Source organism: Pleurodeles waltl, chromosome 7, assembly GCF_031143425.1.
Source record: "Pleurodeles waltl isolate 20211129_DDA chromosome 7, aPleWal1.hap1.20221129, whole genome shotgun sequence".
Lineage (NCBI taxonomy): Eukaryota > Metazoa > Chordata > Amphibia > Caudata > Salamandridae > Pleurodeles > Pleurodeles waltl.
The window spans coordinates 1,498,333,044-1,498,357,131 of NC_090446.1; the positions used below are offsets into that span (position 1 = coordinate 1,498,333,044).

Below are 24,088 nucleotides of genomic sequence, written 5' to 3' on the forward strand. Positions count from 1 at the left end.
TTTCAAGAGTGTTCAAACTGTAATAGGGTCATAATTGTAATAAGGAGAGAGCATTAAAACCTATACACTTGTCATATAAACCTTTATCAGAAATAAACTTTTGGCATTAGAGTGTAATGCTCAAAACACTATAGCAAAAATATAATTTGGGACGGATTGGAGGGTGAAAGGAAAGAGGGAGTCTGGAGTAAAGATGGAGAGTAGAAGTGGCGTAGTAACTGTGTCATGGGCCTTGAAGTACGAAAGGAAAATGGTTGACTGCAATTTCAGTAGGAAAATCCAGCAGTTATTAGAGTTCAGTGAGGTCCACAGGTCACTGGGCCCCAGTGCCACTACACCTGTTGCTCCATTGGTAACTAGGCCTCAGGAGAGAAAGGGGATGGGGCAGATAAAGAAAAGTGAAAAGTATACAACAGACAAAAGGAAGAAAGAGAAGTGGTTGCAAAGAAATAAAAGAAAGAAGGGAAAGAAAGAACAAGAAAATGAAAACACAACTAAGAGTAGAAATAGAGCAAACATGTGAGGCAAAGGAAAAAGAGAAGGAAGCTAGCGAACAACAGATAAAGAGGAACAAATAATGAAAAAAGTTTGAAAAGAAAAAGAAAAGTGAACATTAGAAAAAAAGAGAGATGGTGAGAGAAACAAGCAGAGAAAGAACCAGGGCATGTATGTACTGACACATTTCCCACAGACACAGGATGGGAAGACCACTTTGACACTTCGGGTATCAACAAGTATCTTATGACTTCCACATACAGATGGGAAAAAGAGGGATATATAGAAATACAAGATTTGACAGATAAAGATAAGAAAAACACCAGAGAAAGGAAGGAAGAAAGATCTAAAAAAACAAAGTTAAAGGATGCATACCGAGTCAAAGGAAAGAGCAAATAAAAAAGACAAAGAAAGAATGAAGAGAAGAGAAAAAAATAGTGAAAGAATGAACCCCTGATGAAGAAAAAAGAAAGGAACGAAACAAGGAAAGAAATAACCAAGTTTTTGCGAGTTTGAAAGAGGAGGTAGCAAGAGGAAGAGGGAAATAAAAAAAAATGGAGAGGAGTAGAAAAAAACTGTTGAAAGAAAGAGCGAAACTGTTAACGTGTGGATTTTAAGGACTGGAAAGAGAAAAGACGGAGAAAGAAAACATTGGCCTGAAGTGTGTGAACTGAGGTGCACTGATGGAGCTGGGCCCAAGGTTCCAGTACTGGAGCAGCAGAGTGTACTGATTGCGAGAACTGAGGTGCTCTGGCAGACAGCGTGTGTGGGGTTCCTGGAACTGGCACAGCTGAGGGCTTGGAGTGTGTGAACTAGCGTGCACCGATAGAGCTGCGCCTGAGGTCCTAGTACTGGAGCAGCAGAGTGTACTGCCTGCAAGAACTGCGGTGCTCTGGCAGACAGCATGTGTGGGGTTCCTGGCACTGGCACGACTGAGGGCTTGGAGTGTGTGAACTGCTGTACACTGATGGAGCTGCGCCTGAGGTCCCAGTACTGGAGCAGCAGAGTGTACTAACTGCAAGAGCCCATAAAGACCAAATGTGACCAAGATAACCGCCTGATTTATAACCTTGTTTCCAGCTAAGCTCATAGGAAGAATGCTCTGCAAATGAAAAGGAAAGCTTCCCTGGACACGACCAGGTAACGAAGCAAAAAAAAAGTCCTCTACAGACCAGCTAAACAGGACAAAACATAATTATACAGTAGTTGCTCCCTGCTCCCACAGAGAAGAAGGAGGGACAAAGAGGCATGACTGGCCACTAGCAAGCAAGGATTTTTAAATGACATTGAAACTAGCCAATGAAATAGCTTGAAGCCCACAGAAGAAGTATACTTAAAAGTATACAAGAGGTAGTACGCTTACGCTCGACCTAAAAATATCCCGTCCGGAAGTTCCTTCAAGCTTCTTTTTTTTGGTGTATGTGTCACGTGGTAAAAAACATTCTTTGTGGCAACCTCATTGACATAAGGAATCCAAAACGCACTGCAGCAATGACCAATCAGCTATAAGCAGCCTGGATATTTATTTGCCAAAAACATGCAGCCACTACTTGGCAAACACATCAAAAGTAGGACCAAGACAGAGACCTTGCTGTATGAATGGGCATAACCACTCAAGTCAAGTAAGCAAATTGAAGAAGAAGCATGCAAACGCTTTCAAGCATAGCCTGTCTCTCGCACACTAGCTCCTTCCCACAGCTGAACGAGTTAATGGAGTATAAGGGGGAGAATTTGTTACCATCATAGGAATGCTACTTTGGAACACAGAAGGAGCCTGTAGTTGATACTGAGCGTAAGCCTCCAGCCCACTTGAATAGAGATGCTGCAGTGCCCTTTTCACTGTTACCTAGTACCGAAAGGCATTCAATGTGGATTCGGCCCGCTAGCGCCAGCCTTTTTTAAAAATATGTTGAGAGCGAGACATTTAATTCCCGCTTAGTTTCTATGTCCGTCTTTTACCATCCTTTGTCAATGCATTTTTAGTAGGTGGTTAATCAAATAAGAAGCGGGCAGCTGGTGCCATGACACAGTAATTTCCTGAAACATATGCTGGCACTGAATCAAAGTTGTTATACCAGGTGCTGAACACCGAATGTCTGTGAATCAAAAAACACACCCCTTTCCGCTCAATATCTCAAACGCAAGTGATGCTTAAGAAGTCTGCGGGTTCTCCACAGAGTGGAGCATTCTTCGTCAAGAAGAGAGTTTTCTATAACTTAAACAGAACAGAGTGGTTAGATGATGTCACTTGCTTTACCAATATTAAAGCTGGCATTCTCCAATGTTTTTCAGATTTAGTTTACAAAAAAAAGATAATTGACAAGGCACAGCAGGACACTAACGAAGTAGGTCGCATTGCTTATTATCCTTTAATGTGAGTTTATAAATGTGGCTAAATCATATGAGAATTTGCCCACAAAAAAGTACTAAATGTGAACAAAGATGTGAATAGTTTTCAACATTCTGTTTTCTATTTCTTTTTCTTTTCCTTTCCTCGTTTGTCTTGGTTTAACAGTGTGCACTAGTTCTTGGTCCTGAGGAGAACTCAGATCATGTAGGGTTTGAAACGCGTCGACAATTGTACATCTAGAGACTTGGCTTTTCCCAAAAAAAACTCGGCGTTCAGGGCACTCCCTGAAGTACACTTTGTTGGCCCCAGTATACATCTTTACTATGAAGTGCTCTTTCTGACTTCTAGAGTTTCAGTCATGGATCCAGGACTAATAAGACATTTGTTTTCTTTTTTTAAAGGACTGGGAGAGGGTATAAATAATGTTTTCCTTTCACATTATGAGTATAGTAGAAATGTTTTGTTTATAATGTTGACAAAACCAAACGGGCTAGTAGCTTTCTGTTAGAGAAGTGGGTTTAAAAATATGTAATTGTCAAATGTTAAAAGTGTTGGGCTTTGTTTACCGTTTCCTGTTTTTATGACAATGTTTGATCAGAAATTCATAAAATTATCTGAAAATATTAATGGCAGAAATACATTTAAAAAGTGCTCACACCAATTCATTTACGTGACCAAGTATGCAAAAGATGTATGTTGAAAATTGATGTGAGTTAGGGTTCCTTTTTTGTATTGTACTTCCAGGTGGCAACCCTGACTCACAATATATAGGCCCAACCCCTTAATTGTTCTACTTTTAGAAAGGTGGCATTTTTCTCCCCTTAGCCTCTGGATGTAACTGAGACTTGGGACTTTATGGATTCACGCTGGATGGTCGCTGGATGGTCATACAATAGTGGGATTAGCAAGGCCTGAAAGGCCTTTCCATTGGCAGAATGGAGGACGTGGAGCTGAGCACAGCCCCACTCACATCTGAATGGGCTGAACTCTGCTGCCACACAATAGACCATGGTCAGTGCAGCCAGCAGGAGCCAGGGCAGGAGAAGCAGGATGTTCCTGGAAGTTCAGAGAACTCTTCTGGAAACTTCTCCCAACTTCTAAGAGCAGGGCACCAGGGTATAAAAATAGGACTCTCAGACCTGCTCCTCTGTTCAATACTGGGTCTGCGGAAGGATTCTCAGAGGACTTCCTGCTGCTGTGACCTGCCGTGCACTCTGTCAGACTGCTGCTGTATCTGGAAGTACTACTTTGCTGCCTGGAGCCTGCTTGAACCTTCAGAGGCCAGTCCTGCTTCATCTCTACCTGCACCCAGGACTTCAGAAGGGACTCCAAGGGCTAGTTTAGCTAGTCTCCTGTTTAAAGTCATAGAGATATAACAGGCTCCCACCATCTTGAGCCCGAAACTGTATTCAGTCAGTGTGAATCCTGAACCCCAAGAGGCCTCCATCCACTCCCGAACCCTTGGTTGTAGTGTTAAAGGCGCCTAGATGACCAGTTTTCAAAAGTGACTTGGACAAAATATTGCCAAAAAAAGTGCACTGAGATCCAGGACCAACCTGTTCACCTATCCGCCTTAGGTGCATCGCTGGTCAGATTGACTTCACGGCTTCTCCCTCTATGTTCTTCTCTGCAGCAGCAAATCTTTTTCAGCAGCCCTTCACAAAAGAGGTATCCGACCTCATGAACTGTCTTCAGCTGCAGACTTCTGCTTCATCCCACTGGAGTTTTTCAACTTCCTTCTCGATGATTAAGTTGGAAGATACAAATCTTCACCGCTGCTTCACCCCTTGGCTATTTAACAACGTTGCTCTCTCCTGTGACACTTCTGCAGCCTTGCCCCACTGAACTTCTACCTTCTTACAGACTTTTTCTTCAAAAAATTTCTAAATCCAAAGGTTAGCACTAACCGGGCCAAATCCAATTTGTGTATCCGACCTGCGCTCCATTGCGTTAAACCTTAACTTTTCACTTTGCCCTGGTCTAGCACGACCAGATGCCCCCAGTTGGCACTTTTTGTTCTTAAGTGCTATTTTACACTTAAATATTTAAAAATTTATAACTCCGGTTCTACTAATTGGATTTTGATGGTTTTGCTGTCAAATAATTTATTAAAATGTTCTCTATTTTTCTATATGGGTTGCGACTTTTATTGTGTTGTGTTTCCACTGTGTTGCTGTTTCTGTACTGCATAATACTTAACACACTGCCTCTGACTTTAGCCTGACTGCTTCTTGTGCCAAACTACCCAGTATTAAGCCAAGGTTAAATTAGTGACTTTTTGTGGTTTAGCCTGCAAGGGATTGTTGATGTTGCTTGACCAGGGCTCACACCCCAGTCAACCAACAACCCAATTTCTCACAGATGAACAAGTTACTTTACCTTTGGTAACGCCTGATCTGGTAGAGACATAGGCGGTCATTCTGACCTTGGCGGACGCCAAGGTACCGCCGTCAGAACACTGCACCGCGGCGGTGATTCTGACATTTGCCCTGGGCTGGCGGGTGGCCGCCAAAAGGCCGCCCGCCAGCCCAGGGCAAATCAACCTTCCCACTAGGATGCCGGCTCAGAATTGAGCCGGCGGAGTGGGAAGGTGCGACGGGTGCAGTTGCACCCGTCGCGTATTTCAGTGTCTGCTGGGCAGACACTGAAATACTTTTTGGGGCCCTCTTACGGGGGCCCCTGCCGTGCCCATGCCATTGGCATGAGCACGGCAGGGGCCCCCAGGGGCCCCGCGGCACCCCCTACCGCCATCCTGTTCATGGCGGGAGAGCCGCCATGAACAGGATGGCGGTAGGGGGTGTCTGAATCCCCATGGCGGCGGAGCGCGCTCCGCCGCCATGGAGGATTCAGACGGGCAGCGGAAAGTCGGCGGTAGCCCGCCGGCTTTCCGCTTCTGGCCGCGGCTGTACCGCCGCGGTCAGAATGCCCGGCGGAGCACCGCCAGCCTGTTGGCGGTGCTACCGCCGACCTCCGCCCTGGCCGCCAGGGTGAGAATGAGGCCCATAATCTAGTTGCAGATACCTTACCTCAGAATTTCCCCCAGGCATCAGTCTGGACCCAAAGATTTTTATCGAGCAGTACCCCTGCGTGCCTTGAGGAGGCGTCGGTCTGCTCCACATCAGGCATCTTTGTCGTGCACGCCAAATGTGACGTCGCAGGACCTATGTAGACGCCAGCCTGGCGTGCTGACGCCAGTTTCGTTTCACGATTTTCTACGCCAGAAGCGCAAAGCCACGAAGAACACTGACCACTGGTGCGTCAAAACTAGGGCCCTGAAAGGGAAGTCTCTGTCCACAAAAATCAGTTTGCAGAGTGAAGATGGGCGGGTCGGTAAGGAATCTGCAACTAGAATGTGCCTCTACCAGATCAGATGTTACCAAAGGTAAGTAACCTATTCATCTGGTAGAAACTTGTAGTTGCAGATCCCTTATCGTAGAATAGATTAACAAGTAATGCCATCCTGGGAGGTGGGTCTGTAAACTAATATCATACTAGGAAGTCCTGTAGGACTGACCGGGCAAAGTACCCGTCACTAGAGACCTGACTATCCAGGCAATAGTGTTTAGTGAAGCCTGCGTGAAGTACCACATGGCGATGGTGTTGTCTGTGAAAAACTGCACTACTTTCCCTTTAAGAGAGGGATGGAATGCTTTCAATGCCAGTCTGATCCCACTGAGCTCCAGAAGATTGATGTGGAGCCCAGACTCTGCCTGAGACCAGACTCCTCTGATCTCCGCCTCTCCCATGTGACCACCCCATTCCAGGAGTAACACATCTGTCACTACTGTCAAATCTGGTTGGGGAAAGAAGAGGGATCTGCCTCTGACCCAATCACGTTTCAAAAGCCACCACTACAGATCTTGTGCAGTTCCCTCTGAGATCTGGACCATGTTAGAGAGATTCCCCTGATGATACACCAACTGGAACTTCAGGTCCCACTGCAGAGCCCACATATGCCATCTGGCATTTATTACCAGCAGGATGCAGGAGGTCATGAGGCCCAGCAGCCTCAGAGTCATTCTCATCAAAATCCAAGATAGTATGAAACATTGGTATCATAGCCTGAATATCATGGATTTACCACTTGGGAGGTGAAGTTCGAAACTGCACTGTGTCCAGAACAGCTAAGATGAAAGAGAGCAACTGATGGGTCCAGGGCAGACACGGCCTGAGCCACAGTGAGCATTTTGAACTTCTCCTTCCAGAGGAAGAGATTGAGGGACCGAAGGTCTAGGATAGGGTGGAGGCCCTTGTCGTTTTTGGGCACCAGAAAGTAGCGGGAGTAACAACCATGGCCTACTTCTGGGAAAGGGACCCTCTCTATGACTCCCTTGGCCAAGAGAGCCATAATCTCTTCATCGAGAAGTGGCAGGTGGTCCTCGGTCATCTGATCGTAGGATGGTGGCATGGAGGAACAGGTAGAGTTGAAGGGGACTATTTACAAAACCTATTTGTCTGACATGATGGCCTGCGTTCGTGTCTGCTGATGGCAAATCCTGGCTCTGAGTGGTCTCTGGTGAAGAATTGTCAGACTAGGGTGCCAAGTCTGCTTTGTCTCCGTAGAGATGGGTGCCATCAAAGGGCATGTCCATAAGGGCAGATTGGACATTCCTCGAAAAAGCCAGACGTCTTTAAACAGGCATGGCACCTCAAGACCACTGTCAATGCAACCAATCTGCTTAGTGAGTTGGTTGTATCCAGCCCACATCGAATTGTGAACTTCACTGCGTCTCTCCCGTCAGCAACAGCTTGGGTAAGAATGGCCCAGGCCTCCACCTGCGCAATATGTCCCATAAAGTATGGGTGTAACGGCACAAAAGGCAAGCGGTGTTCAAAGAAGATAATGCCAGGCTGGAGGAAGAAAAACAGCTTCCAGTCTCTTGGATCCCCTATCTGGGGGTGCGGAAGGGAAAGCGCCCAGGGACGTGGAGGTTTGGATAACCAAGCTCTCAAGGGTCGGGTGTTGCGTTAGTAACACTGGGTCATTTGGAGCTGGTCTATGGTGGAGGGCAATTGTCCTATTCACAGGAGTCCCTGTGCTAGGTTTAGACCAGATCCCCAGCAGGACATCAGTGAGGGATTCATTAAAGGGCAAAAGGGGCTTATAAGTAGAAGGCCCAGAGTGAAGCCCCTCTGTCAGGAGGTTAGTCCTGACTGCCACCAAAGGCAACTCGAGGCCCAGGACCTCGGCCGCTCTCCGCACCACCACTGAGTAGAACGCTCCCTCCTCTGTAGCCACAGTAGGGGGAGAAAGCATGCCAGTGTCGGGAATTGTCCAGACCACTGGCCTCTCCCAGGTCTGTCCACCAGTCCATAGAATCTTTTAGCTGGTATTCCAAAGGGTCCAGAGACCCCTCCCAATCCTCACCGTACTCTAAAGAGAATGAGGGTCAGGATTCGACTGAGGGAGCAAGGTCTCTGTCGAAGTCAGAATCTGCGTTGATCAATACCAGTCTCTGTGTGACTGCCAGAATCGCGGTTGCGCCTTCTTCAGCCTCCCGTGCTGAGGAGACCCATGGGCTCAGGGGGCTGACAGGTGGAGGAGCCCTTGGAACCGGGTCGTCGTAAGGCCATCACCACACAGCCATTGACATTGCAGCTGTGTCCTTTCCTTTCATGCTTAATACAGGGGCTTGAAACAGCAGCAGGGTCCCTTCTCCAACAGGGAGCCCCGGGCCATCTGGCAGGACCACACCCCTGGCAGAAAGTAGCCTGAGCTGGGGCCACCCCTATCTGCGGAAGGTGGGCGTGGCCGAACACCATGGGTGGAGGCCTAGCTGAACACCATCAGATTTTCTGGGTCAGCAGATCAGACTTTTGCAGCATGTGATCTTCCTTGGTGCGACCGCCGGATAATGCCTCACCTTACCCCATCTACCCAGAATGCTAACTGGGACAACTGTTGTAGGAAAGTCACTCTTTTTGGCACTTTCTGTCTGTTGTCAGTATGCTTAGACTGTTTTCACTGGGGTCCTGCTAAGCAGGCCCCCAGTAATTGTGGCCTCTCCTCTAAATTTGGTTACCTTCGTACTCTTTACATCCCACAATTGGCATACTTGTAAGTCTCTAGTATATGGTACATAGGTACCCAAGGCATTGGTACACCAGGGGTCTCCATGGGCTGCAGCATGTACTATACCACCCATGGGAGCCCATGCAAACTGTGTCTGCAGGCCCATTGGTGAGTGGGCACCCCTGCAAGAGCAGATGTGCCCCTACAAACTCAAGTTCCAATTCCCTGGACTTCGTAAGTGCATTGAAGCCATTTTAGCTATGGACTGGCCATGGGTCCAACTACATAATGCTAACTCCGAGCTTAGGTTTGGTATCAAACATGTCGGAATCATACCCAATACTGATGCCAGTATTGGTGGCATGATTGCATGCACTCTGGGGGCTCGTTAGAGGACCCTCCGGTATTGCTCCACCAGTCTTCCAGGATCTGCAAGCAGCCCACGCTGCCGAAGCCTCCCAGACAGGGTTCTGCCCTCCTGCTGCTTGACCAGCTCAAACAGGGAAAGGCAGAACAAAGGATTTCCTGTTGGAGGGGGATTCAACGTCCTCTCCCTTGGAAATAGGTGTTACAAGGCTGGGGAGGGGTCGCCTCCTCACGTCAACTGCTTGCTTTGAAGGGCACCTTTGCTGCCCTTCTTGCATAATCCAGTTGCACCAGTACAGGGACCCCTGGTCCCTGCAGTGGCGCAAAACTCCACAAAGGAAGGGGAAGTGACCACTCCCCGGTCCATCACCACCCTAGAAATGGTGCCCGGAGCTCTTCCAGGTGGCCACTTCATTCTGCCATCTTGAAACCAAGATGAGCAGAGGCCCCTGGGAGTATCTGAGTGGTCAGGTTAGTCAGATGACGTCAGTGACCCCCTCTGATTAGTGGTCACCCTGCCTGGGACCAATATCCTATGTGGGCTATTTAGGGACTCCTTTGCGGTGGGTCCCCAGATTTGGTGTGCAAGACTCCACCAGGACTCCTCTGCAATGACCTCTTCTGCTCCTGGCCATTGGGACTGCTGCTGGACTCCCCAGGAACTGAACAAGACTGCAACACTGATACGACCTTGCCCTGCCACATTGTTTCTGCTGCTCCTGTCAGCTCTTTACAACATTTTCAAGGCTGTAGACTTCAGCTGCACCAAAGAAGCAAAAAGGAATTTCCTTGGAGTGAAGGAGTCACTCCCCTGCATCCGCAGGCCATTAAGGCAACGGCATCCGGATGCTGAGATCTTCTGCCCTCTGAGTCTGCGAAGATTCTCCAACACAGGTGGTGGTTCAAAGGGGTCCACTGGGTCCTTTCTTCCTTCTGTCCAACTTGGAAGATGGTGAGCTCTTGCCGCTTCCTCCAGGACAGAATCCCTGTGCACCATGACTGTTGCAGGAACCAAGGCTTGCTGACTCCTGCTCCAAGGGATCTTCGGGGTCCAAGTACATCTGGCCTCCACCACTGTACCTCTGCAATGACAGTCTCCTCTCTGCTTCTTCAGCAATGTGGGACTCCTCTTTAGGTGTGCTGTGGGGACTCACTGCGATTTACTGTGCCTGCTGCCAGTGGGTTGCTCATGGGGCTCCTACTGATTCTGCTGGCTCTCCTGTCTTCTGAGGGTCACCCCTCTAAAGGTCAAGTCTCCAGGATCTTGCTGGTCCCCTCCAGCCCTGCAAATCTTCAGCACTGATGTGCATTTGCTTGTGCTTGTTTGTGGTCCTCCTGACCACTGACCTGTCTGCTATCCAGTGACTGTCGAGGGACAGCTCCTAAACAATTTCAGGGACGCCTCTGCAGCTCATGGACTCCGCAGCTGGCCTTCACCTATCACTGTTGTTCCAGATCTTCACCCACAGAAGGATGGACATTGCCTGCTGTCCCGCCTGGACACTACTGCGTGGACTGGAATCTGTCCCTTTCTTCTACAGGTTCTGTTCCCCCTGACGCCACCATTGGGTTCCACCGGTCTGGTCATGTTCTAGCACTGTTCCAATTCTAAGTCCACATGTTAGCTATGGAACGACCAGGTAACTTACCTCTGCTCTCCTGGTCGCTGGGGGTCTTCTAGATACTCACCTCTTGGGATTCCATACTCTCCCAGCCGTTGGCTAACTACTTCATATCCTCTGGTGGGGGATCTATTCTTCCATTCCACTATTTTAGTATATGGTTTGACCCCCCCCCCCCATGGGGCCCTTGCTATTTTCTAATGTTTATGCTAATCCCTAGTACTTACCTGTGTATATTTTGTGTGTACTTACCTCCAGAAAGGGGGGATTGCCTATCATATTCTAGTTCAGAGTTACTATAATAATAAAGTACCTTTATTTTCTGCAACACTGTGTGGTTCCTTTCATGTGTGATAAGTTGCGGTGTGACTAGTGTGTTATTGAAAGTGCTTTACACTCCTCCTAGATAAGCCCTGGCTGCTTATCACAACTACCACTAGAGAGCCCTGGATTCCTAGACAATGTAACACTTACTAATAGGGGTTGCCTGATCTGGTTTAGGGTGCCAACACATAGGTGTCCACCACACACCAGGCCTGCCTCCTACATCTGTCCTCCCTCCTTGTCTACAACTGGGGGCCTGACAGAAAGTAGAGACCCTGTTGCCAGCCCACTTGGAGATCCCATGGAACCAGTCTATGGCCCCACACGCCAAGCTTTGCTTTGGGTGTCCACCTGGGCCCGTCATATTACGAGTGGAAGGCGCACATTACCAACTGGACAAATTATTGTTGCTCTATGGGCCCCTGCTGCGCTGGAGCCTAGTGTCCGCCCCTCAACATGAGGAACTGACCAGGCTTCCAATGCAGCTTACTCCCCCCAATCACCCCTCTCCTTCCCCACAGCCAAGTATTGGGGTGGCAAGGGCAAGCAGGCCTGGTCCTCCAGTGACTCAACACTACACCACCACCTCCCGATATATGGACACCATGGGTTGCACTAAACAACGACCTGGGACCCTGCCTCCCCTGGCATACACGGCTGGCTGGGCCACACACCAGGCCCTGCCTGGATAAATTGGACACTATTCTCGTGGCAATTAAGGCCTGCACCATTCGTCTGGAGGCAAAGGTGGTCCCTGTATCCAAAGATATTAATCTTCTATGTGCTGATCATCTCAAACCTACCAAAAGGGTCACACACTCTGGGACAGCAATTGCAGAATTTCAGCCTCACACACCAAGATCGTCAACAATAGCTTGACAATATCAAGGAGCAGGTCTGTTCCGTCAAAGAGTGTGCGGAGGACGCTGAGGGGCAAGAGTGGTGAAGTAATGTCAGAGTGGTAGCCCTCCTGGAAAGAGAAGAGGGCCTCAATATTGTGGACTTTCTGGAGGCCTGGTTGAAAGAACTAACAGACCCTCGTGGTTTCACTCTGTTCTTTTCCATCGAGCAAGCCCACAGGGTCCTGGGCCAGCGTCCCCCGTTGGGAGTATCTCCTCACCTGATAGATGCAAAAATTCTCAACTACAAGGAAAGCAAAGCTATCCGGAAGAAGGGACGACACTCGAATCCTCTCCAGAAGGACAACCATAGAATATTCATATTCCTGGATGTAGGAAGATGTCTCTCTATATATTGCACTAAAATGAAGTACACTGTGCAGAGTCCAGTGGATCCCCACCTGGTATTGCAGAGGCAAAAGTAGAAAGGACCAATGCTCTATTTGTGGTAGTGTCAGCAAGCAGTTAAGCTTATCATAGGGTAGTGCTAAGCATTTGTTGTACTCACAGAGGCAATAAATGAGACACACACTCAAATAATAAACCTGTGACCAATTTAGAAAAATAACAATTGTTTTTATATGTATTTCAAACCCACGAACTACGTAATCAGGAAAGAAGCCTTTCAAGCATAAATACTTTGCAGTTTCAAAAATAGACACAGTGCAATTTTCAAAGTTCTCTCAATGTTATCCTATGGAGGAAAAACAATGTTCAGCAAACACAGGGTTAACAATGACTTACAAATCCAATCTCAGGGAGTTAAGTTAGTACTGGGCACTGATCAGAACCACACCAACAAGTCACACACTGCAGCAATGAGGCGGCCGGGCGCAGAGGTGTAGTAAGGCATCGGGTGCCCAATGGTTTCCTATGGGAGATTGCCCCCGTGCCAAACAGGCTGCAGGCTCTGGCTGGAAAGCCAGTCAGGGACAACAAACAGGTAGGTAGTCTTGGAATACTCGGGATGTAGGTGTACCTTTAGTTCTCTTCTCCTGTGCACAGGGGCGACAGATGCAGGGGTGTCTTTCGGTGTTGGGTTTTCTCATCCGGGAGCACTCAGGAGCCGGGGGGGGGGGTGTCTCAGGTGGCAGGGTACTTCATTGGCATAGATGACCCACCTAACTGGGATCAGGAGTCACTGGTGCAGTGGTTGCTGTAGGTGTCGGGTTTTCTCTCACCAGCATGCAAGGGCTTCAGGTGACTTGGAGTCCAGAACGGGCGACACTCAGTGGACTCGGGCTTAGGACAGCTGGGCAGCCATGTTGGCAGCGTTGGTGGGCTTCTCACTGGGTCAAAGTCCTCAGGTGCAAAGGTCACTTCAGGTATCAGGTTTCCAGGCTGCAGAGTCCTTGCTGGATACTTTTGTGCTGAACAGGTACGCTGTTCACGGGAGTCTGAGTCTTTTTAGAAGGCAAGAAGGCTTCCTGAGTTTCTTGAAACTGCAGGTGCAGGATGACTCTTTTTGTGCAGAGTCCGGTGAGGTTAGCAGACAGGCCAGTAGGGCTGGTACTGGGTCAGCTCCTCTGTCTTCCCCTTCTTTGGCGGGGTTGGCTCTTCTTTATGCTTCTTCTTCATAGGTAGTCAGGATCTGAGTTCTAGTGTTCAGGGGTGCCACATAAATACTAAATTTAAGGGCTTTACAGGGAGTGCCAGGTGGTAACCATTGGGCTGACCACCTTTAGGGTAACTACACGTTTGTTATGACCACTTCCGCTGGGAAGTGGGAATAACCCAAACTCTAGTGACCTAATTCCTTCCAAGCAAGATGGAGGAATTTGAAAAGTCTGACATACTTTATATACACATTAGCAATCAGGAAATAGCATGGAGAGCAATAGGCATGGGTAAAAGCAATAGCAAATAGTGAGGGCCAGAGGGGAGGGCCAAACCATATACTAAAAAAGTGGAATGTGAAAGGTAGTTCCCCACCCAAGAAAGTGGAATCAGTAGAGAGGAGCTGGAGGAACAAGGAACCACAAGAGGTGAGTACCAAGGTGCCCCCCAGTGACCAGGAGAGAAGAGATAAGTACCTGGTTTTCCTCAAAACCAACAGAAGGACTTTGGAAAAGGACTGTGCAAGACCCAGGCAAGACTGGAAGAAACCAAAGGTGGATCTGGAAAGGAAGGGGACCACGTCCAGTTCGAGTTGGAGTGTCCGGCTGTGGCAGTTGCCACTACCCACCCTTCTGTGGATGCAGGACCAGGTCCACGGTGGATAAAGAAAGTCAGCATTGCAGAAGAGGAGTTCCAGAAGTGATGCAACTGATGTCCCACATCGGCGGTCGTAATGCACTCAGTCAGTGGTGCTGGAAAACCACCAACAAGCCTTGGCAAATGCAAGAGTCAGAGAAGAATGTTTTGCATGGCTGAAGAGGACCAGCAAGGTCCAGGTGACTCGACCCAAAGAGGGGAGTCCAAGGTGACCCTCAGCAGCTGGTAGAGTCACAAGAAGAGGAGGTAGCCCCCAAAGTCGACACACGGGCAGCAGGCACAGGAGAAGCAGTGAGGCCCACTCAACACACCTGAAGAGGAGTCCCACGTCATTGGAGCAGCAGGCTGTAGACTGTGCTTTGCAGGAAGGAGTGCCGGGGGCTGGGGCCACATGGAACCTGAAGATCCCTTCAAGGAAGAACAAACAAGCCTTGGTAGCTGCAAGCGTCACAGTGCACATGGGTAGTGTCCTGCAAGAGATGCAAGGGCTTAACGTCTCAAAAGTTGAACAGCTGGCAAAGTGGACCAAGGGGACCACTCCAGACCACCACCTGTGATGCAGGATCCATGCAGTTCCAGAAGGGAGAGGATCCACGCAGCAGGTCATAGTTGCAGTTGGTGTCTGCAGATGCAGGGGAGTGACTCCACTCCAAGGGAGATTCCTTCTTGCTTCTTGTGCAGGCTGAAGACTTGTTGCCCTCAATGAATGTTGCAGTTGCCGGAAGGAGCAGGAGAAACAATGTTGCAAAGCGGAGTCATCACTGAAATGCAGATTGCAGGTTACCGGAGGGTCCAGTTGCGGTCCTGGTGGAATCTTGTACGTCCAATCTGAGGACCCACCCAAGAGGGAGAACCTAAATAGCCCAGGAAAGGGGATTGGTCACCTAGCAGGATGACCACCCATCAGGAGGGGGCAGTGAAGCCACCTGCCTGACCTGGCCCCTCAGATGCTCCCAGAGGCCTCTGCCCACCTTGGATTCAAGATGGCAGAATCAAGTGGCCACCTGGAGGAGCCCTGGGCACCACCCCTGGGGTGGTGATGGACAGGGGAGTGGCCACTCCCCTGTCCATTGTCCAGTTTTGCACCAAAGCAGGGACCGGGGGTCTCTGGACTGGTGCAAACCGGTTTATGCAAGGAGGACACCAAATGTGCCCTTAAAAGCATACCGCAGGCTTGGGAAGGCTACCCCTCCCAAGCCATGTAACACCTGTTTCCAACGGAAAGGGTTTTACCTCCCTCTCCCACAGGAAATCCTTTGTTCTGCCTTCCCCTGCCTGAGCTGGTCAAGCAGCAGGAGGGCAGAAACCTGTCTGAGGGTTGGCAGAAGCGCAGGCTGCCCAGAAAACCCCTGAAGACTATAGGAGCAATGCTGAGGTAAATCTAAGGAGTCCCCAGAGCGCATAGAATCATACAACCAATACTGGCAACAGTATTGGGGTATGATTCTGACATGTTTGATACCAAACATGCCCAGTTTCGGAATTACCATTATGTAGTTGGACACAAGTACCTGTGTCCAGTACACGGGTAAAATGGCTTCTCCGCACTTACGAAGTCCAGGGTAATGGGGCTGGAGTTCGTAGGGGCACCTCTGCTTATGTAGGGGTGCCCTCACCCACAGGTACCTGCACTCTGCCCGCTGGGATAGGAGGGCCTACCATAGGGGTGACTTACAGTGACCCGGTGCAGTGACCTAAGGTTGAAAAGGTGCATGCACCTTTTCACACAGGCTACAATGGCAGGCCTGCAGACACATTTTGCATGGGCTCCTATGGGTGGCACAATACATGCTGCAGCCCATGGGGGAACCCCTGGTGCCCCAATGCCCTAAGTACCATATACTAGGGACTTACATAGGGGCACTAGTATGCCAATTTTGGGGTGTGCTAAGTCCTAAGCGACCACATTTAGAGGTAGAGAGCACAGTCACTGGGTCCTGGTTAGCAGGATCTCAGTGAACACAGTCAAAACACAATGACAGCAGGCAAAAAGTGGGGGTTGCCACTCCAAAAAGATAGTACTTTCCTACAAACATGAAAATCCAGGAAAGACTACTGTCAACAGAGGAACGTTGTGTTATGTTTCCACATTGGCAGTAAATCACTCTTAAGGAATGCCAAATTTTGTGGTGCTGTTCATCAAATATGTTTGAAATGTGGCAGGAAGAGACACTTTGCAGATATATGTGTAAGTCCTCTTCAGGACAAACACCTTGTACCTCCTAGAGAGTCAATAGAGGATGATCTCAGCTCTGATGATGATAGTAGGATTGTTCTTATGTTGTCTTCTTCTGAACGTGGCAGGGGTGAGATAGCTGAAGTATCGTCAATGACTGGGTTGCGTAAAAGGGAACCCCCTGTCCTGTGAAATTGCAGTAAATAGCATATTGGTTACATTTATGGTGGATTATGGGTCTACTTTTACATTGATTCATGAAAACGATTTTAGCAAGTTTGGAGACATGCAACTTCGGATATCTTGCATTAAGGTGTTTGCACGTGTTGGTAAGAGAGTAGAGGTTCTTGGTAAAGTTGATGCCACTTTGTAATTCGAGGGCAGTTCAACCACGGGTCCTGTACACGTTGTTAAAAATGGTTCCAGTTTGTTCAAGTGGAACAAAAAGGATGAATTTCCTATTGGATTAGACCTAAATAACCCCGACATAGTGGTGTCAAGAGAGAAATGTATGGTATTAACTGCACTCATGTTTGCCATATGAGGGCTAATAATTGGGTAAATGAATATCCTGAGATTTCCAAAAAGGAACTGGGATAATTGAAGGGTTTTCATCATCAAATTGTTTTGCATGACCATGTACAGGCTGTTGCTAATAAGGAACACAAGGTGCCTTTGGGTTAATGTGGTAAATTGAAATCTGAGATGGCAAGATTGTGTGCCATGGGAGTAATATTACCCATTGAAGATTCAAATGGCTAGATCCATTGGTCTTGGCACACAAAGTCGATATGTCCCTAAGATTGTGAAGATATGACGGATCTCAGTTCCAGTCTATGGATTGATTGCCAACTATTGCCTAACATAAATGAGATGTTAGCAACACTTAGCTGGAATTTTTTTTTTACGTCTTTGGATTTGTCAGCAGCCTCCTACAAGGTAGAGTTATCTCGGAATGTCGAGACACCTTACATCTTCCATAACACTTGAGGGGGCATATTGTGGCATCCACATGCCCTCTGGGGAGGCTACAGCATTATCGGTATTCCAAAGACTTAAGAATAATTTATTCAGGAACCCAACTTGTGTCACCTATTTCCAGAACAATATTTTAGAGTATGGTAAGGATGACTTTGAGCATGAAGGCAGGTGAAGAAAAGTCTTAGTGATCATCAAAACCAGTGGGGTTACATTAAGGAAGGTCATATTTTTCCAGATTGGGGGTAGACTATTTAGGTCATCACATGTCTAGAAGGGGCGTTGAACCCAAGGTCAGGATATTGAAAGCAATATAGAGAACTCCCATACCAATCAAAAAGGATCAGATTCATTCTTTTCAGGGCCTAATACAGTATTGCACTAAGGGGCATATTTGTACGTTCTTTGCACTGAATTAGCGTCTTTTTTTACGTTAATTCAGTCCAAACTTAACTCCATATTTATATTTTGATTCTAGACCCGCCTGGTGTCAAAATATTAGAGTTAAAGTCATTTTTTGGATGCGTGTAACCACCTTGCATCAATGAGATGCAAGGGAGGCGTTCCCGTCCCAAAAATTACGCAAAGCCTCTAGCGCCTTATTTATCGTCCTGTGCAAAAATGGTGCACGGGAGGGAGGCGGGCCTAAATAATGGTGCTTTATTTAACGCCTGGGTAAGGGCAGTCTTTGGGGATCTGCGGACCCATTTCTATGGTCAAACACCATGGAAAGAGCCCACAGGTTCCCACCCCAAACCCCAGGAACACCCCCAACCACACCAGCGGGACACCAGAGGATGGGGGGACCCCATCCCAGGTAAGGAGGGTAAGTATAGATAAGTATATTTTAAAACTTCTTAAAGTGCCATTGGGGGCCCTGAAATGGGCCCCCCTACATGGCACTGGGTGCAATGGCCATGCTCAGGGGACCCTTCTCCCCTGTGCTGTCCACTTGGATGGTGGGCATGACTCCTGTCTTTTATGAGAGAGGAGTCATGTGGTTTGGATGGTTTTGCGTCAGAAAATGAGGCTAGACTGGTTAAAGGCATTTTTTCCCTCTAACCAGCCTAGCAACATTTTTTGGTGCAAAACACCCTTCCCCCATACCGCCACCCTCACCCAGCTAACGTCATTTTCCCAGATGTTAGCCCACCCTTTGCACTGGCTTGCGGGATTCCATAAATTTGGCGCCCGGCTGGCTGTTTGAATGACGAAAGCCGGCGCTATACTATTGACGCAAAACTGCGTTTGCAGTTTTTTGTCATAAAGAATAAATATGGGCCTTAGTTTGTGGGATATTTTGCTAGAATAAAATGCATGTTTACGGAAGCTACCCCCAAAAAAATCTAAGTATGTATGGGACTATGACCATGACAAAATGTTTGAACCAATCAAATCTGAAACCATGTCTGCTCGACCTCTCAAAGTTTTTGACACCAGTGATTTGTGTATTATTTCCACTTAGGTGAGTAATTTGGAGTTGTCTGTTGTATTTTGTGCAGAGAAGAAGTAATGGGGGTGATGAAATCACTGCTTTTGCTTTTAGAGCTCTGAGAGGTGTGGAGGCCACCATAGAAAATGAAATTTTTGGTTTGTGGTGGGGTGGTCAATATTCAAAGAAATGTGTGTGGGGCAATGAGTTTGTTTTAAGAACTGACCATAAACTGTTGGGAGATTTGTTTGGTATGAGGGGTGGAGGTAGAGCTACACCTCACATTGACAAATGGTAAAACAGTTTGCAGTAGTTCCATTATAAGTTTGAATATGTGGCTGGTGCTAAGAAGCTTGCAGGATGGTTGTTTGTCTAGGTTACCTCTGCCAGTGTGCTAATCTGTACACAATGTGAATAATGATTTGGAAATGGTTTGTGCAATGAGTTAAATTGGTATTACAATGAATGGAGCTTTGTCCGAAGAGGAATGGTTGGAAGCTTAAGCTGGCACGCAGGAGATACTAAAGGTTATGAAATTTGTCAATAGTTGCTGGCCTGATAATGAGATGCTAGAGACCTTAATTCCCTTCAAGAGAGTATCTGAGGAATTGTCTGTTGTTGATGGTAGTGTCCAGAGGTGTGGGCAGTTGGTAGTTCCTTTGAGTATGGATAATACAGTGTTGAATTTGGCACTTGAGTGGCACACTGGGATTCGTGCCATGAAGCACAGAGTGAGAGAAGATTTCTAGTAGCCTGGAATTGATTTGGCTTTGGAGCATTTCATTCAGGATTGTTGTGAGTGCGTCCTCAGTGGCAAATCCCAGGTGACATCCTTTCCCCGGTTGCATACTTGTCAATAACTCATAATGGCACAAGGTAGCTTTTGACATTTCTGGACCTTTTGGTGTTTTGGGCAGGTCTCCAAAATGTGCCCTATTTTTAAGTTATTATTCTTCTAAGTGGCCTGAGATGAAATTTGTAGTGAGTGTAAATTCCAGTGTTGTCATTGGTTTCTTTAGAAATGTATTTGTACGGGAAAGTTATCCAGAAGAGCCAGTAACTGATAAGAGCATCCAGTTGGTGTCCTAAGAAATTAGGGAATTCCTGGAATTCACTAATATAAAACACATGAGAATGTCTTCATACCATCCCCACAGTAATTGTTTGATGGAGAGGATTAATCTTGACATCAAGGATCAACTACAATTGGTATTAGTAACGGATTTGGATTGGAAGTCTGTGGGCAGAGATATGCTTTGGTTCATGAGGACTACTCCTATCAGTACAGGGTGTCTCCCTTCACTTTGGTAAGAGGTAGGGTTGCTGGAACTAAACTGAATTAGCAGTGGATGTGCAGGAAGGCTGTTGATGTGTCGAAAGTGGGGACCGTGGTGGATGTGAGATCTGCTGTATGAAAGAAGTACTTTACTGTAGAATAAAATCCTACAGGTGTGGCAGTCTGTGCAGGTAATTGGGTAAGGATAAAAAAACAGGTCACATCTGCAAAGATTTGGCTCATCTTTAAGCACCTATTAAGGTAAAGGAAGTAAAGTATCATATAGTCATGCTGAAGACTGGGATAGTTTAGACTAAGAGTTGTGTGTCAGTTGTACCAGGGGACAAGTCAGCATATGTGTGTGAGAAGATGGGGGTGAATGCTGGCAAGAACATTTAGTTTGATCTACGGAATGACAAACATTAAAGGAGAGTTTCTTGCAGAGTAAAAACAAGTCCTGTAAGGTTTAAGGATTATGCAATGTGAAGGGTATTTAATCTCTCTAGATCTCCATCTTGCGGTAAATTGGTGAAATCTGCATTTGTATTCCGTGTTCTTGTTGGTATACGCTTTCTGCAATACCATGCTTTCACTTTTGGGTTGTATATATGATTGTTTTCAAATATTTATCCGTTTTTTCTCTTTGCTCTGCATATGTTTTGCGGGTAGTTTTCATTTGTTTTCTTGTGACGAGAGGAGGGGTATGTTGGGTTACAGGTTACGTTGAAGGGCGTTGGTGCTAGTTCCAAGTATGGAATGTGGAGCCAGTTTGTACTCTGAAACGTCAGTTGCCGCTGGGGTTTGATTTCTGTTGGTAAATCTGTCCAGACTTACCTGTGAGTTTGTATTCCTTTTCAAGATGGTTGGAAATGTTGACAGAATGCTACAACAAATTGTGTTAGATAGATAGTGTGTTTGAAAGGAAAGAAAAAATATGTTGTGATATAGGTGTGACACAAGAGTGCGAGAAAGATCGGATGATAATCGAATAGAGGTTTTAGAGGTACGGGTTGGTGTGCAAAAAGGGATAGAACTGTGTAAGAGATTTAGGGACAACAGTGTGCATGATGGTGACGGAAGGATGTGAGAAAAGCACTATCAATTGGTTAGAAGAGTTTGAAAAGGAAAAGGGGAGTGCAGAAAAAGATGAGTGAGATGGATGAGGAGGAAAAAAAGGATAGAGTGTATTCTAGGACAGGCAGGTTTGAAAACATCTACAACCGTAAATAGAGGACTAAGGGCAGCATGTTCTAGCATTTTGCACATCTCAAACAGCGAATCTGGCCGTTTGCGATGTGCAAAATGCATTTTGGCATGTTCCAACCCATTTTTGCGATTCGGTAAACTGTTTACCGAATCTCAAAAAGGGATTGCGAGTCGCAGTTAGGAAGGGGTGTTCCCCCCCCTCATTGCGACTTGCAGTCCCATGTATCAGTGTCACACTGGTGCTAACCCATTCGCAAACAAGAAGGGGTCCCCCTTCCCCTTTGTGAATGGCAGCAAAAAAAAAAATTCAGAGCAGGTAGTGGTCCTATGGACCACTGCCTGTAAGCTGGCTAATGGGGTGAAATGTTAGGGTTCAACAGGCGCTCAGGATCCAAAATCGCATACAGTTATAGCACGAAACGAGGGGTGCCTGCACCAGGGAAAACACCCATTCCCTAGAGGTTCATAAAAACCCAACAGACAAGATAATAATGTGTGCGGCACTCCACTCATAAAGAAAGTACATTACATACAATCAAAAAAGTGGTCTTGAAAAAGAAACATACAATTTAATGCAAGTTTAAATTGTCCAATCTCATCAAACATGAAATAAGGATCTGCATAAATTAGAAAAACATCCGTGGTAATGCAATCTTAGCTAATTTAAATTATCCAATCTAGTACAACAAAACATCAAGAATCTGTAGAAATTTGAAACCCATCCGTGGCAATACAATTTCAGCCAACACGTGTTTCGTCACGGGAAATTCTTTCTAATATCCCGAGCGACTTCTTCAGGGCTAAAAATTGTAAACATATTGATAAAATTAGGAACCAAAATGCTCGAACCAATAGTTACACAATAGATTTGATAGAACCCCAATTAAGAACAAAATGTGAAGGACTCATGCACAAAAGACCTATTGTGCTGATTCACGTGAATATTGATTAAGCCAAGGGGTAAAAGAACCAAGGGGTAAAGGAACCCAGACAGAATTACCTTAAAATGCTCCCCCAAAAAGGCACACTCAAATCTTGTGTCCTACCAACCTCCACCAAAATTCAAATAGTGATAACATGCGCTTCAAATTACATGCACCACTGCCCTTATGTCGACAAATATCTCAATAAGACTCTGAATAGTACCTCATGATTAGAACAATCCTAGAAAATCCATTGATAGTTGTCCGTTATTGGTCAAATGTTGTATATATTTCTTGTTACACAATGAATACTCCAAATCTGCCATATGAGCAAAAAAACAAAGACAACAAATTGTCAATGGTTAACACCCATGATATCCAAAAGACAGAGGACCATATTCGATAAAATTATTTAACCACTGTGCATTGCACCAACCACCGTGTAAATTACCTGAAATCCAGCATCCAAAAACTAGTAATGTGTACTTGATGTTATAGTAGGTTCATCCTTATATTTCACTGTAAAATTAAAATACACTCACTGAATCACCACTAAACATAAACCAGAGCTCTGGTTTTACACAAATTCTTCTGGTAGAGAACCGATCAATAACCCCCGGTACTCACCTAATGTTTATAGTATCGTTGCAAAAAGCGGCGTTGACATGTGTGCAGAAAACGCGGACCGCGAGTACGCGTTACAACTGTCCCGCACAGCTGAATCCGGAAGTGAAATACACTTCCGGGACAGTCATGCAACGCTGTCATAAAAATAGAAGACAGACTCATCCCAACTACTGTGTAATCGGAGCTGAAGCATTCCCAAGGCATTAATTAAGAACAGATGCTGGCCAAACATTTCCATAGATTATTGAGGCACCTTATCGTGAAATTGAAAGACAAACTAATCTCCAATGTTATTGAATCGAAACCGATGCACTACCAGGGCATCCATAAAATACTATCCAAAAAAGTATAAACACAAAACAGACCATGTTCCACCATTGTTCGAATCAAAAATAAAAATAAATATAAAAAATGACCAGACAACCTTGTAAAGTGATATTGTACCAACCAAAAATCCAATACTGGAGAATTATATACATTAGTAGTAGGCCGCCTCCTCTCATAGTCCCCTGATAACAATTGACTATATAACTAATAAATTATTAAACTCTCAGTCAAGAAAACTGCTCAGTATTTCGGACCACATTAGTGCACTAAGCTCAACTACATATGAATACTAATGTATTTAGAATGAGGGCCCAACAGTGTTGGAGAAGCAAATCTACAGCACCAACCGTTCAAACAATAGCATAATGAGTCTATGTTCCTAAAGGTGTAAACCCAAAAAATGCCACCCAAGATCAAAGATGAATAGTATCCCACGACATATTTAACGAATATCCCTAGTAAAGACAGGGAAAATATGTTAGAGAATTTTGGTTCATAACCGTGTAGCAAGTCCTCAGTGAAACAAGAAACATTTGCATACAGTAAAAATATATCATAACATGTACATATACATACAGTGAAACCACAGTAACAAAACAGATGCCAATCAAAAAATGTTACACATTTCAGTCACCCCAAAAAGAACTCCAATTCCCTATCGGAGTTGAGACCTGACTCCACAGGCCTCAACCTCATGATCCAAAGTGCCTCTTTTTTACGTAAGGCTAGTTCTCTATTTCCCCCCCCTAGGGTCTCTAGGGACATGTTCCAGACCAAAAAATTCAAAATTCATGTGTGCAGTTTGTGAGTTACAATCAACAATGGACCACTGCCTGCTCTGAAAAAATGAAACAAAAATG

The 24,088-nt window shown here is 46.3% G+C and overlaps 1 protein-coding gene across 2 annotated transcripts in view; it reads left to right on the plus strand.

The window, feature by feature from the left end:
* The window catches only part of KCNN4 (potassium calcium-activated channel subfamily N member 4), a 564,485-nt gene that overhangs the window by 464,300 nt on the left and 76,097 nt on the right, over window positions 1-24,088 (plus strand). The window lies entirely within an intron of this gene.